General features: G+C 41.6%; 2 protein-coding genes across 29 annotated transcripts in view; one reads left to right on the forward strand and one right to left on the reverse strand.

The window, feature by feature from the left end:
• Positions 1-14,925, reverse strand: part of LRRFIP1 (LRR binding FLII interacting protein 1) — a 193,116-nt gene that overhangs the window by 153,334 nt on the left and 24,857 nt on the right. The window lies entirely within an intron of this gene.
• Positions 6,846-14,925, forward strand: part of RAB17 (RAB17, member RAS oncogene family) — a 93,462-nt gene continuing 85,382 nt past the window's right edge. The window contains exon 1 of the mRNA XM_054043460.1: positions 6,846-6,920. The gene's annotated coding sequence lies outside the window, so the exon portion shown is untranslated. The remainder of the gene's footprint in view (positions 6,921-14,925) is intronic.

Below are 14,925 nucleotides of genomic sequence, written 5' to 3' on the forward strand. Positions count from 1 at the left end.
AGCAAGCTCCACACAGACCAGGACCCACCAATTCGAAGGGTATGTCTACACTACCCGCCGGATCGGCGGGTAATGATCGATCTGAGATCGATTTATCGCATAAATCGATCCGCGATCACTATGCCGTCAACTCCTGTACTCCACCGCGGCGAGAGGCGGAAGCGGAATTGACAGGGGAAGTGGCGGCAGTCGACCCCACGCAGTGAGGATGCAAGGTAAGTCGACCTAAGATACATTGACTTCAGCTACACTATTCTCGTAGCTGAAGTTGCATATCTTAGGTTGATCCCCCCTGCCTCCCCAGTGTAGACCAGGCCTAAGTGGCACCAGACCCTGTCAGAACAACATTAGCATTATTATGCTAAACAATCTGTTCCACCTTGTACTTAGTTGCGATACTAAGTTTCTCAGACCTGAAAAAGAGCTCTGTGTAAGCTTGAAAGCTTGTCTCTCACCAACAGAAGTTGGTCTAATAAAAGATAGTACCTCATCCACCTTACCTCTCTAATATCCCGTAACCAACAACACTGCATAGGTGTAACTGAGGCCTTGGCTACACTTGCTAGTTACAGCACTGTAAAGCCTTCCCCAATGCTGTAACTCACTCCCTGTCCACAGTGGCAAGGCCGTACAGCGCTGTATCTCCCTGGGTACACCGCTGCAGGTACTCCACCTCCCCGAGAAGCATAAGAGATACAGCGGAGTGGCTACGACTCTCCCCTGTGAGTGTGTACCAGGAATCAACTTGCAGCGCTGTACTGATCACCTTGTCAAGTGGCCAATCCCTTCCATTGTTGTGACCGGCTGCAGGAATGCAGAAGTGCCGGTTTCAAAGCTCGTACCACAGAGAAAAAGCAAACAGTTTGCTGTTTGCTTTGAGTGAGTGAGTGAAGAGGGGGCCGGGAGTTCGGAACTTGCAAAATAGAGAGCTGACATGCTCCAAAAAGCACTCTCTCTCCCCCCACACTCCCTGTCACACTGCACTCCCTCCTCCCCCGTTTTGAAAAGCACGTTGCAGCCACATGAATGCTGGGATAGCTGCCCATAATGCACCGCTCCCAACACAGCTGCAAATGTTGCAAGTGTGGCCACGCCACTGTGCTGTCAGCTGTCAGTGTGGACAGACTGCAGCGCTTTCCCTACTCAGCTGTATGAAGACAGGTTTACCTCACAGCGCTGTACAGCTGCAAGTGTAGCCAAGGCCTGAGTGATTTAGATGGACAACTAGGTAATCACTTTGCAAATGTTTTCATAGAATGATTGAGATTTTTCTCTAAAACATGGAGACCACCCTGGCCTGTTGGGCTGACATTGACTGAGGAGGTTTGATACTTTAGCTCTTCTTTACTCCCTTTCCCTCTCTTCCCCCCCCCCCCCCCCCGCTCCCAACTCCCTAGAAGAATTTTAACCATCTAATAACAAAAGATTTTTGAAACTTTATTGCCTGTGACACTTATGTGGATGGGTGTTGTACATTTTGAGAGACCTTGTCCTTTCTAGTCTATGTTCAATAATATTGAATTGTACTACCACAGTTTAGTTATTGGATATTAAATTTTGTTGTATTTTTAAGCTGTCAAGGGTGCCCAGAGCACATGGATAGGTGCTTTAAAAAAAAAAGTGTATACAAAATTAACAAACAAGTGTCCTCCTTACATCAGGTAATATCACTCTCTTACGATGTTAAGATAAGACTTGATCTAGCCATAGGACCTATGAGTGGAACGTACAAGAGTAAATCTCTATCTACAAGCTCCTATCGTTCTAAAGGAAGTCTTGCTATCTCCAATCACTACTAGGAAATACCACGTTGATGAGGTAAGAGACAGCATAGGGGTCCAAAACGTTGGCTTTGTTAGCATATCCACACTAAAGTAAAGCTTCCAGAGTGCTACCAAGTAGCCTGCTGAAAGATTAGGCACTGCTGCTTGTAATTTTCAATACAGAGTTGTGAGGACATCTGCCTTGGCTTATTTTACTTCTAACATCCTATAGATGGTCAAGGGGTATTTTTTTAAGGTGTGCACCTTTAGGCTTAATGACAGGTTTCAGAGTAGCAGCCGTGTTAGTCTGTATCCGCAAAAAGAACAGGAGTATTTGTGGCACCTTAGAGACTAACAAATTTATTAGAGCATAAGCTTTCGTGGACTACAGCCCACTTCTTCAGATGCATACAGAGTGGAATAAATATTGAGGACATATATATACACACATACAGAGAGCATGAACAGGTGGGAGTTGTCTTACCAATTCTGAGAGACCAATTAAGTAAGAGAAAAAAAACTTTTGAAGTGATAATCAAGCTAGCCCAGTACAGACAGTTTGATAAGAAGTGTGAGAATACTTACAAGGGGAGATAGATTCAATGTTTGTAATGGCTCAGCCATTCCCAGTCCTTATTCAATCCTTTGTTGATTGTGTCTAGTTTGCATATCAATTCCAGCTCAGCAGTCTCTCGTTGGAGTCTGTTTTTGAAGTTTTTCTGTTGTAATATAGCCACCCGCAGGTCTGTACTGGGCTATCTTGATTATCACTTCAAAAGTTTTTTTTCCTCTTACTTAATTGGTCTCTCAGAATTGGTAAGACAACTCCCACCTGTTTATGCTGTGTGTGTGTGTGTGTGTGTGTGTGTGTGTGTGTGTGTGTGTGTGTGTGTGTGTGTGTGTGTCCCCTCAATATTTATTCGACTCTGTATGCATCCGAAGAAGTGGGCTGTAGTCCACGAAAGCTTATGCTCTAATAAATTTGTTAGTCTCTAAGGTGCCACAAGTACTCCTGTTCTTTTTAGGCTTAATGTAAGCCACCAGGGAAAAATTTAAGATTTGAGAAATGTTGGCAGATGTTCCCTGATTTATAAAAAATATTCTATTTACCCAAGGATATGGGGTCATCTGGAGGAAAATTAGGTAGGTATTTAAGTCTGATGGCCCACCTAAGAATACAACCATTGTACAACATCTTTGGGGGGGCACTTCTGAGACGGACAAGATTGTTCAATTAGATTGTAAGTTGTCTGATACACAACCAGTCTCTTTCCACATTTGTACAGCACAATGCAGCCTCAATCCCGACAAAAGCATTTGGGCACCACTAATAAATTTAAATAAATTACACCCAAAAAGCTACGTTAAAAGAATGTTAAGGTTGCAAAGTCAAGCATTCAAAAGTTAGGAAATACTTGCTGAATGGTTTGTTTTATCCTCATCATTCAATGAGTGGCCCCAGGCATTATTTACTGCACACTATCCAAACTCTGTACTGAACACAGAATGATTAACTTCCTTCTGGGCTTTTCTATGGTGCTCCCATCAGAGTATTTCAATTCTTTATAAACATTAATGAATTTACCTTCAAAACACCCCAGTGATATGAATCAGATGAGCAGTCTCATTGAAGTCAGACTGCTCATTTGATAAAGCGTGTGCAGCATGGAGCCAAAGTCCGGCTAGATATAACCACACTCTTAAACTTCTTGCATATTTGTTTCAATGAACAAATGTTAAAAATAATTATACAAGATCTTTGCAGCTCGTAGGATTGTCAGTACTCCATCTGTACATAAGAAAAACTGTTTCTCTTTCAGTCTGTCACATTCATGAAGTGTTCATTAAGCCTATTACATGAAGTGTTATGAATTCTTCCCATATTTGATTAGTATAACTCCAATGTGCTCATGTTTCAATGTGTACACTGAGAAACAAAAAAAATTGCGGTACAATGCACTAGATTTCTGCCTCAACAGAATTTTGCTCTTAACACCGTATAAGGGTAATTAATTTCATTATTTTAACTCCCCTAACGGCATTTGTGGTATAGGTGCTAATAGTCAGATTTCTATGGAGGCCTGCAGTAGCAGCTGAGAAAATAGGCTACCAGCTGATTTTGCAGAAAATGAGAGCTAGATAAGTGAGGGTTGTGGGGGGCTCTATTTTTTTAAACGGCAGAAGTGGGAGGAGTATATGGTAAAGTCAGATTAAGAAAGTCATGTATTTTTAAATGTCAATGCAATTTGGCAGCTGGAAATAAGAGCCAGCATCATGAGACTATCCAGATCTATAAAGATCAACAGACCATGTTCTGCTGACCAATCTAAGAACCAATGGATCAGATGACCTAACAGGTCTGTTCCATCTGCATTTTTACAACTCTTCAATAACGTCCTAAGAAACAAGTCTGTGAATGCAAAGCACTGTTCTAGCTTCCTGGTCTTGTACAGAGATTTGCCCTGAATGGGAATCTTTCCATGAAACTGAATTATGCTTGATGGACACTAAGGTAAATGACAGTGCTACTGATGAATACCTGAACTTTAGGTAAGCATATGCAAGGCATAGTGGTACCAGTAAAGAAAGGTCTAGTGCTCTAATTGAGCATATTTTAAAGTTATATATTTTCATTATTGTAAAAAAGAAAATAAATCCTGACAATGTTGCTGCTGTTGAAATTGTAAGGATATCTGGTAAAATACTAAAAAGTGCCTAAGTGATTTGAAGCTTAAGTATCATTTTCAAGAGTGACAGGTTCCTGAATCCCATAACTTTCAATGAGAGTTAAGCTCCTAACTGCTTATGTCACTTTTGAAAAATGGGATTTGGTCACTTTTGAAAGTGTTACCCGTAAACAATATCCCTGTAGTAGCCCACAAAAGCTTATGCTCAAATAAATTTGTTAGTCTCTAAGGTGCCACAAATACTCCTGTTCTTCCTGTAGTAAACTTCATTAAAGCACAGGTATATGGAAGGTGTCATTACACGTAAATGGGCAGCTTTTCAATTTATTCTAAGATCCTATTTCAAAACAGATGAAGCCACTAGCATCAAACTAAGGAAAGTCTTTATCAAGGGCATTTTTATACATTTAAAGAAAACTCAGCTAGTGCAGACCCACTGTCTTTCTCCACATTCTTGTTTTTAAATACACAACAAGGAAACATTAAGTGCAGTGCTTCTTGTTTCTACTATTTATAGGTTATAAAGGAGTTTTAAAAAGCCAGATTTTTTTAAAGCATGGAAAAATCTTTATCCATTTCTTCAGAAGTACTGTTTCCAAAACCCCAGTGACATTCTCTTATTCATGTACTTTGCTTCTTTTGATTGGGGGGTGAGCCTTTTTATGCTTATTAATGTTAAAGAACTGACACAGACTAAAGACTAACCACCTCTGGTAATCCACAAGCCAGAAATGCCAGCACACTGTACAGTCAACTCCACAACCCTTTTTTTCAGTCTGACCTCCACAGACAGCATTTTGTTTAACCCAGTGTTAACAGCCCCTCCCCACATTTTTAACAGCCTGACACTAGCTGATTTGCTCACAGACTACAGTAGAATATTTAAAGCTTTTCAAAATTATTGCTGCTTATAGCTAGGGAAAAAAACTGGCTCACATGTTTTATCAGCGCTCATGTACTAAATGAAGCCAACCAGCAGCACCTACTTAAGGACCAGATAAAGATCTGTGACTGACATGGAGCAGCGGAAGAAGATCAGTCCTGCACAGCATAATCCATGCAGGCTAAGCTCTTCATGCATACTTGATTTCATTTGAAAGACAGTCCCACGGCTTCCATTCCGAGCTGCAGAGCCAGGGAACATGTCTTAAAGCTTTTCATTGGTGTATGAGAATAATAGCAACTCTCCAAGTCAGACTTGGGGGGGGGGGGGGATAGCTCAGTGGTTTGAACATTGGCCTGCTAAACCCAGGGTTGTGAGTTCAATCCTTGAGGGGGCCACTTGGGGGTCTGGGGCAAAATCAGTACTTGGTCATGCTAGTGAAGGCAGGGGGCTGGACTTGATGACCTTTCAAGGTCCCTTCCAGTTCTAGGAGATGGGATATCTCCATTAATTATTATTATTATTATTACTGCCTTTGCAGTAGGGGCTTCCAGACTATTTTAAAAAAATCTGACTAAATTCAGTACTAACACACACACGGATCTGAATGGATTTTCAGACTGTTCTGTTTTGATTCTTTGCTATATACGCCTCCTCACCTCTACAAGGCAATCGACAGTGGACTCTCCCGACAGTAGGGCCCCAATCGTGTTTACTGTAGTTTAATTTAACAATTTTACACATCCTGTATTTTGAGGAATCAGTCATCTACTAAAAGAGAAATAACTCACTTGTTTTAATATAACAATGAATAAAGAAATTCTTGACCAAGGCACATATATACTTTTTGCTCTACCACCAATAAACTGAGAATTAATTTTTCTTTTATTCTAGGTTTAAATTCCTAATTTAAAATTGGCCCAAATTCTTAAGATCAACTCTGTGGATAGTGGCTGGATGGCAGATAGTAATGTGACATCAGACCCACAGTAATGTGGGTACAGGACATGGCAAAAAATTGGTTCACAGGCCTGCCCAAAAAGGTGAAGGCCAGTCCCCGATGTAGTGCCCAAGAATCACTGGTTACATCTACATGCTGATAAGAGCCCTGCAGCATGGCCATGGATGGCCCACTTCAGCCAACTAAGGCTTGCAGGGCTATTAAACTGCTTTGTAGATGTTTGGGCTGATCCTGGGGCCCAGCTCAGAGGCACTGTGAAGGGGGTGGGTCTTGTCCATGTGATTTTGAGTTTGGCTAAAGAAGACTGTGCATATACAGGGAGAGGAGCAAGAGGGGTTAAATGGAAGGATGGCTTAATTTTAGAAAAAGCCATTCACATGTCTCCCTGTGGCCTAGGCTCCAGCCCAAACATCTATTTTTAGCCTCGCAGCCCAAGCCCAGAAAGGCTGAAATCAGCTGACTGAGGCTTGTGCCATGGGATTTTTGTAGATATACCCACTGACAGCCCTGACACCCATAGAACACAGAGCATGGGGAGTGGAAGTGCAAGATCTATCCACTGCTCCACAAATAAACTTCAACTGTAACTTGAAGGAACCAAAAGGGACCATCCCCAAGTTTAAAAGGTTAGTTCATTCTCCATATCTTCGCAGTTCTTGACCTCCCTGCAACTATCAAAGGGGGCCAACTGTAATAGCATTTCATTCCTGATGTAGACACTGATCTAATAGAAACCAATTCATTCCTCACAGGCCATTGAATAACCATGTGGTGATGACTAAGTCACTACTAGTCGGACTTGATTCATACTAGTGAGGTAGAGGTGAAAGCTTGCATATCCCATTACCAATCCCTGAGCCATCCAGTCTCTTGCACAGTATCATTTTAAGTTTATTAAAGCTATTCAGGTAACTATAACCTATGCATTTAGGTTTAAACGACAATGTTAGATTAAGCTAAGCATCCTTTGTTTCAAAGCAGCAGATGTCAAAGCTGCAGTCTAAGAAGGGGTGAGAGGAATATAAACAAAAGATGCCTAAAAATATACCATCTAAAATACCAACTTTGCATGCACCTTGTTACTGAATAGGATTTCTGAAGAAATATTTCTTCAGCAGTTTGGCTGAGAAACAGCAGCTGATAAAAGTACAAACATACTGGACCAGCTTCCATCTTTTTAACTTTATCTAAAATTCGGATATTTTGGAGACCCAGAACAGTTACTAATTTAAGAGGTCCTGACTCAGTGTCTAAGCTTGAACAAATGTTTGTTTTAATCTAATTTGGAAGTTATTTTTCCATTTGCTGTGATATTTATAAGTCTTATTTTTGGTACAGTATGCCAAATATCTAGATTTATTCTCCTACAAACACAGGAATAAGCAGATAAGCAGGCCACATTCTCCACAGCACAGTCTCTTTCCAGACCAGTTACGACTGCTTTGAGTGCTATATGTCATACCTCGTTCTTGGCCAGGCTCCAACATGATCAGATAAAATTGAATGAAGTTAACACTGCATCTGCATTAGGGGACCAATCAAATTTAGGTTTGGCTTAGCTAACATGACCTAGGTAAGTCTAGCCTAAACACGACAATTTTTTAAGACACGACAAGGCCAATGAAAGCAGGAAAAATGCTTAGGGCTCCTTCTGAAAACTGCTATTGAAATCAGTCCAATTAGTGTTCGCTTCCTGAACACTGTGTCCCCTTTTCCCATTAGCCTTCTCTGGTCAAGGCACAAATGGTGCAAGAACCAGCCTTAGAGGTCACCCTCCCATATGCTCCGAGTGAGATAGGAATTGAAACTGGAGACTCAGAACAGCAAACTCTAGACTGCAGAGAAATCCTGGATGGTGATTAGTTATCACCCTCTCTGTCAGAGCAAGTGAGAAGGAGGAGCCCAACATCTGACAGGCTAAACTACAAAAACACAAATTTCACAAACACTGAGATCCACCTTCATGCAGGGGCCAACCACTTTGCAAGAGACTGCTGCATTATAAGAGGGAGAACAACACTTCATGCACCATCTTTTTCATTCACATCCTTCCTCTACAAACAGTTTCTAAAGTATTTCCACTGGTAATATCAAGATAGAAATAGGTACATTTTGATACTGGACTTTGGTCATACAGCATGTGTAGTCTGAACTATGCTGCAGATGCTTTTGGAACAGGGACTCATCTGTTGTGTACTGCACTACATTCAGCAAATTAACTGTTCATTAAAATAAGTTATAGGCCAAAACACAAACAGTTCTCAGGATAGCCAAGGACTGCAGCTGTCGAACAGCTCAGCCATCTCTGAATAACTCTCATAGCTACAGCATGTAACGGAAGCCTTCCATATTTGTCCACCTCAAAGCCACAGAATGACTTCAGGGGGGAGGGATAGCTCAGTGGTTTGAGCATTGGCCTGCTAAACCCAGGGTTGTGAGTTCAATCCTTGAGGGGGCCACTTAGGGATCTGGGGCAAAATCAGTACTTGGTCCTGCTAGTGAAGGCAGGGGGCTGGACTCAATGACCTTTCAAGGTCCCTTCCAGTTCTAGGAGATAGGATATGCCTTCCAAGTGTACAGTAGAAAATGTCAGGTTTAGAGGATATGTAAAATTTCCCTCTAATTCTGTCATGACTATCTCAAGAACCCAAATTCTCTTTGAGGAAAATGTTAGAATTAGCCAGTCCTGCTGTGATAAAATCTTTTAGGAGAGGGAAGGGGAGGATTTTCTGCTTGTCCATGTGATTTTGAGTCTGACTAAAGAAGACTGTACATATGCAGGGGGAGGAGAAAGGGGGGTTAAATGGAAGGTTGGTTTAATTTTAGAAAAAGCCATTCACATGTCTCCCTGTAGATCACTAGAAGTTCTTGCAGAGAACATAACTTGATCTGTATTGCCCCATCCTGCTGTCTAATGTGTAAAGGTAGTCCCATAGGCAGGGTCTTACTGCTTATTAAATGTAAAGGCCTCACCCAAATCAATGTAAGTAATTACCAAACCTTACTTTTCCAGAAACCAATGTAACAAAACAAAGCTTAGTAATTTTTAAATAGCTTGAGGCTTTCCAATCCTGCTGAGGTTTTGACAAGAAGACTAGTTATGCATAAGGACACTGTGGAGCTAGGGTCAGGATTAAGAATTTATATAAAAGGTACAAACTTAGTCAATAAATACACCAATTACTTTCGCTACTCTTTTTTGCATTCCATAAATTTGATAAAAAACTTTCCTAAAATTCCCACCACCTACTGTATGAAAAAAGTTTTCATAATACTAACCCTGTCAATTATTAAATTTTTGAATGGAGTAGATAAATGAGCAATTTAAATCAACTCTCACAGGCAGGAAATATCAATAAAGATAAGTTCAGTCTTTGCCAAGAAGCTGCCAGTTCCTCTTTCACATCTTGTTAAAATATCACAATGTTACTGCAGGACAATTAATAAATAATACAGTTTCTTATTGTTTGCCATTACCAAAATTTAAACTTTACCTTTCTGTAATTCAGTAGTTTGTGGCTTGTAAAGGATCAATTAGTGTTAATAAGATGGGAAGGAGGCCATTCCTGCAGAGGGCACTCATGAGCAGATCATATCCCTTTAAGCATCAGCTCATTGTTAGGGCCCTACCAAACTCACGGTTCACTTCGGTCAGTTTCACAATTTCAGATGTTTACATCTGCGGCAGGAACTGAGGGCATCGGCAGGCAGCAGCCCCCAGCCCGGGTGCCCTGAGCCTGGGCTGGAGCCATGGGGGGCAGCAGCCTGGAGCCCAGCTCTGGGGCTGCTGCAGCGCAGAAGTGAGGGTGACATCCTCACTTCTGCGCTACCTGTGGAGGTGGGTCTGATCTCCCTCCAATGGGGAAGGACAAGTCCTGTCCCTCTCCAGCCCAGCTGATTTCAGGGAGATCAGATTTCATGGGGAAGGACTTATTTTACAGTCCGTAACATGGTTTCATTGGCCGTGAAATTGGTAGGGCCCTACTCATTCTGTGAATTTATGCTCTCAGAGCGCAGCTCCAAAGTCCATTCTTTTTAACAATTATTCATACTAAATTGTTGAAAATGGCTAACCCACTTCATTCAGTTTCTGCTCTCAAAGAGTAGCAGTTCTACTCACAGCTCTAGAAGAACAACCCTGAAAGATCAGGTTTAGCTCTGACCTGCAAGCCACTGGTGCCAGCAAATCCTGCAGCTTGCTCAGAAATAAGCCAATGGAATGTTGGTAGATAAAGTGCAGTGTGTCAAAAGGACTAATCTATTTCTAAACCTTTTAGGTAAATTCCCCTCGATTTCCATAGACATTTGAACGTCATTTGGCATTTTTTCTTCAGCTGTTAGAAACTATAGTTTTGATCAAAGCATAATTCTCCTCCCTTGACAATGTGTGCAACAGCAACTCCAAAAGGAAAAAAAAAAAAATTTAATCAAGTGTCTGAAACATCCAAGAATGAATACAATGTAGTCTAACATTTAGGGGTTTTTGGTTGGTTGGGTTTTTTACATTTGTGGTAGGTAAAATGTTCTAGTTCTGACTCTGTCCTTAAGAGGATATTTGTACCATTTCCATAGTCATTTATAATCATTGCAAAGAAATTTCAGATCAGTTTAATAGTTCATTATATGAAGGATAATAGCAATACATTTTACCACTGTGACCTTCTCCCTTATATGACTGGTTGGTCATTTATTTTCTAGTTAACTTAGGAAACCTCAGATGAAGGTGAAGGAATGAAAACCCCAGAGAAATTGTGTGGATTAATGCACTAGCCTATCACCTGTGAAGAAACACATCCAAATTGTACCATAGGTAACAACTAGAAAATAGTTTGGTGGTCTCCTCCTAGAACCTAATAGTCCACACCACTAATTTACCATATAGTTTAGCAAAAGTGAACTATAACCAGAAGACACTATTAGGGCAGAGCTGAGGCAGGGGATAGGTGGCAGAGAAGCTTGCACAAATCTTGACTGAACTATGTCTGAATGATGGCCAGTGCTATTAGTCCTCACTTTTAGGAACATTAGTGTTCTCAACATTTTATCTTTTCCTTAAAGCCCCAGCTCCTGAAGACAAGTGATCAAGTAAGATTTTCAGCTTTCGTTTCCCATTTTTTAAGTTTACAATCCCCTTGCTAGCGTGAACCATCTATCATGAAATAAGAAATTCTATTTTTTTTTATTGTGAAGAGTTAACTTCTAAGTCATCTGACCTCAAGTATGAATCAACTAGAGAGGCAGAAAGAGAACCGTTCTAGCAGGAAGTTCAGCCCTATATGGCACACGGTTTAGCTAAACCACAGAAATCGCCAAAAATTTCTTAAAGCAGGCAGCTGTTTCACCTTTCAATCTCCAGTTGCAGAGGAAAATGAGAACCGTGACGGAGGATGGTTGTGCAGTTAAACCAGTGACTAAAGATTCAGAAGACCTGGGCTACCCTCCCAGTTCTGCTACAAATGCTCTGAGACCCTGGGCAAAACACTTGTGTGCCCTAGTCCCCCCATCTGCAACATGGGGATAATTGCTTCCCTATTTCATCTAACAAAAGTGCTGAAAATATTTATTAATAAGTGATGAGACACAGGAATGCTTAAACAAAACATTTACTGTCCTGTACCACATACTGCTTAAGCCTTAACTACACACAAAGTAGTGTACCAGCTGTTAACTGACTGCGATAGTATGGTATAGGCTCGTGGTCCTTTACTTATTTTGCTTCTTAATGGCATCAGACCCAAAAAGCTGTTAGAAATCCACATTCATTACTCTTAAAGGTTATTTAAATATTCTGAACAAGTTCACCATTACACAAGAAAAGACAACATCACTTACTGGTCTTTTTTTAGAAAAAGGCTACATGATCATTTTTCATTTTTAAATTTTTGAATGAATGGTGTGGTTGTGAAAGATGGTAGTTCACAGCCCAGGAAGTGCAGAATTCCAAATGGCACTCTGCCAATGTATTTCTTCAAACCTAAATCCCCTCCGAGTAAAGAAAGTTCACTCCATTTCCATTCCATCCTTGGCTTCTCTACTGAAATTGCCAACAAGAGTGCTAATTATGGTAGAGAAAACATCAGACCAATCGCATAAAACAGGGTCTGGCCATTTTTGTATTTCTCTAAGTACTGGGATACAAAAAAAACTTATCAGAAACTGATTATCTGCTGAACTTAAGAACATTCTGTAATGCAGGCACTCAAGAGAAGTATGAGTTACATGAAAATAAGGGGAAAAAAGGCTCCATGAAGAGAGAATCGGTACTGTCAAATGTGGAGGCACCAGGCAAAACAAGTGGGTAGTCTGACATCCAACAACTGCAGGAACAGGTGAGGGCACTGCCAAGATTTTCATTCATACCCTAAACTAGAACCTCTGGTAATGATTTTCTAACATGACAGAATGGAATTGGATTTTTCATTAAAATACTGTATTTTCTGGCGTATAAGACTACTTTTTAACCCAGGAAAATCTTCTCAAAAGTCGGGGGTCGTCTTATAGGGCGGGTGCTGAAACTTCCGAGCCAGACTGGAAAATCTGCGGTCGCCGCATATGGTGGTGGGAGCTCAAAAACGGCCGCGGCCGCATCCCCGCCCGATGACGAGGTGAGGGGGCGCCTCACCGGGAAGGTGTAAGTGAAGGGCGGAGCAAGCTGCAGGCGTCCGGGACGCCCGGGGTATGGAAAAAAGAGCTAGAGCGGCGCTGTGCCCAGAAAAACACGCCTCTTTCACCTGTCTGGCCCGCCCTTGTATCCTATTACCGTACCTCCTTCTCTGCCTCTCAGATCTCGCTCCTGAGGACTGCAGTGAAGCGGCGCAGGCGCGCATGTGCGAGATCTGAGAGGCAGAGAAGGAGGTAATAGGATACAAGGGCGGGCCAGACGGGTGAAAGAGGCGTGTTTGCGCTACCGCTCTGATAGTCTTGGAGACAGGGAGGGCTGGGCAGGCAGGGAGAGCTGACCAATCCAAGCAGGCTTTGTATACAACAACCAGCCAATCGCTTGCCGTGATTGGCTGGTTGTTGTATACTGGGTACCACATACAGTACAGCACCAGTATCTGTACCTGTTCATACAGTATAGCACCAGTACATACAGTACAGTATACAAATGTCCAACAGTCAAAACCCCATCATGGCTCCACCAGCAAGAAGAAAGAAATATGAAGCCAGTTTCAAACTTAAAGTTGTAAACTTTGCCATGGAACATAATAACTGCGCTGCTGCAAGACAATATGGAGTAACAGAAAAGATGGTTCGGGACTGGAAAGCAAATGAAAAAGCATTAAAGAGTATGCCAAGGGGTAAGTGTGCATTAAGAAGAGGCACTCCACATTGGCCAGAACTCGAAAAACATGTAGCAGACATGGTGAATGAGCATCGCCAAAACGGTTATGTAGTGACACGAAATAAAATACATTTGTTTGCACTTCAGTGGGCCAAATCTAACCCAGATCACAGCAACAGATTTAAGGCCACTGTATCCTGGTGTACTAGATTCATGGGAAGGCATAATATGGTACTGAGGCAAAAGATGAAAATTGCCCCAAAATTACCTGCAGATCTTGATAGCAAAGTAAATAGTTTCCATCGATACGTAATACAACAGCGCACTAAACATGGCTATGCGTTAAGTAGTATTGGAAATATGGATGAAACTCCAATGAATTTTGATATGGTTGGAAATAAAACTGTCCATCAAAAAGGTGAAAAAACAATTTTAATTAAAACAACAGGACATGAGAAGTCCAGTTTTACAGTGGTACTAGGATGCACAGCTGATGGCGCCAAACTGAGACCAATGATTATTTTTAAAAGAAAAACAATGCCGAAATTCAAGTTCCCTGTTGGTTGTTTTGTACATGTGAATGAAAAAGGCTGGATGGATGAAGAAGGGGTAAAGCTATGGCTTGATAATGTATGGAGCAGGCGACCAGGTGGACTTATTCAAAAATGTAGTCTACTGGTGTGGGATATGTTCAGGGCTCATTTAACTCCCAGCACCAAGCAAATACTTGCAAGACTAAACACAGATGCGGCAGTTATTCCTGCAGGATTGACATCGTTGGTACAGCCACTGGATGTGTGCCTAAACAAGCCATTTAAAGATCGCATTCAAGAACAGTGGAATGAATGGATGGTTAGCGGCGAAAAGTCATTCACAAAAGGAGGAAACATCCGTGCTCCACAGTTGGATGTTTTGTGCAAGTTTGTCATAAAAGCCTGGAATGATATTGATGCGGAAACAGTAATCAAGTCTTTCAAGAAGTGTGGCATATCAAATTCATTAGATGGTATGGGGGACGACTACTTGTGGCAAGATGAAGAGGAAGCCGAAGCTGAGACCACACCATCTGATACGGAATTCTATCCATACGATGACTGCCTTACAAATGTATCACAAGATGTCATTGATGTACTTATGATATCAGATGACGAACAGGAGGATTTTGAAGGCTTTTAAAGGGAAACTGTCACGCCAGCAAAACCTGTAAAAATACCGTAGCTTGCAGTTATGATGGGCGTTGCTAACTCGCCAGGGACTTGCCCGGCACTTGCTCTCTCTCTCTTGTTTGTTATCTTCCTCCTATCATCATCAGTTCCAGTTTGGTTGACCGCTTAGAAAACAAACAG

The sequence above is a fragment of the Malaclemys terrapin genome, chromosome 11 (assembly GCF_027887155.1).
Source record: "Malaclemys terrapin pileata isolate rMalTer1 chromosome 11, rMalTer1.hap1, whole genome shotgun sequence".
Classification (NCBI taxonomy): domain Eukaryota; kingdom Metazoa; phylum Chordata; order Testudines; family Emydidae; genus Malaclemys; species Malaclemys terrapin.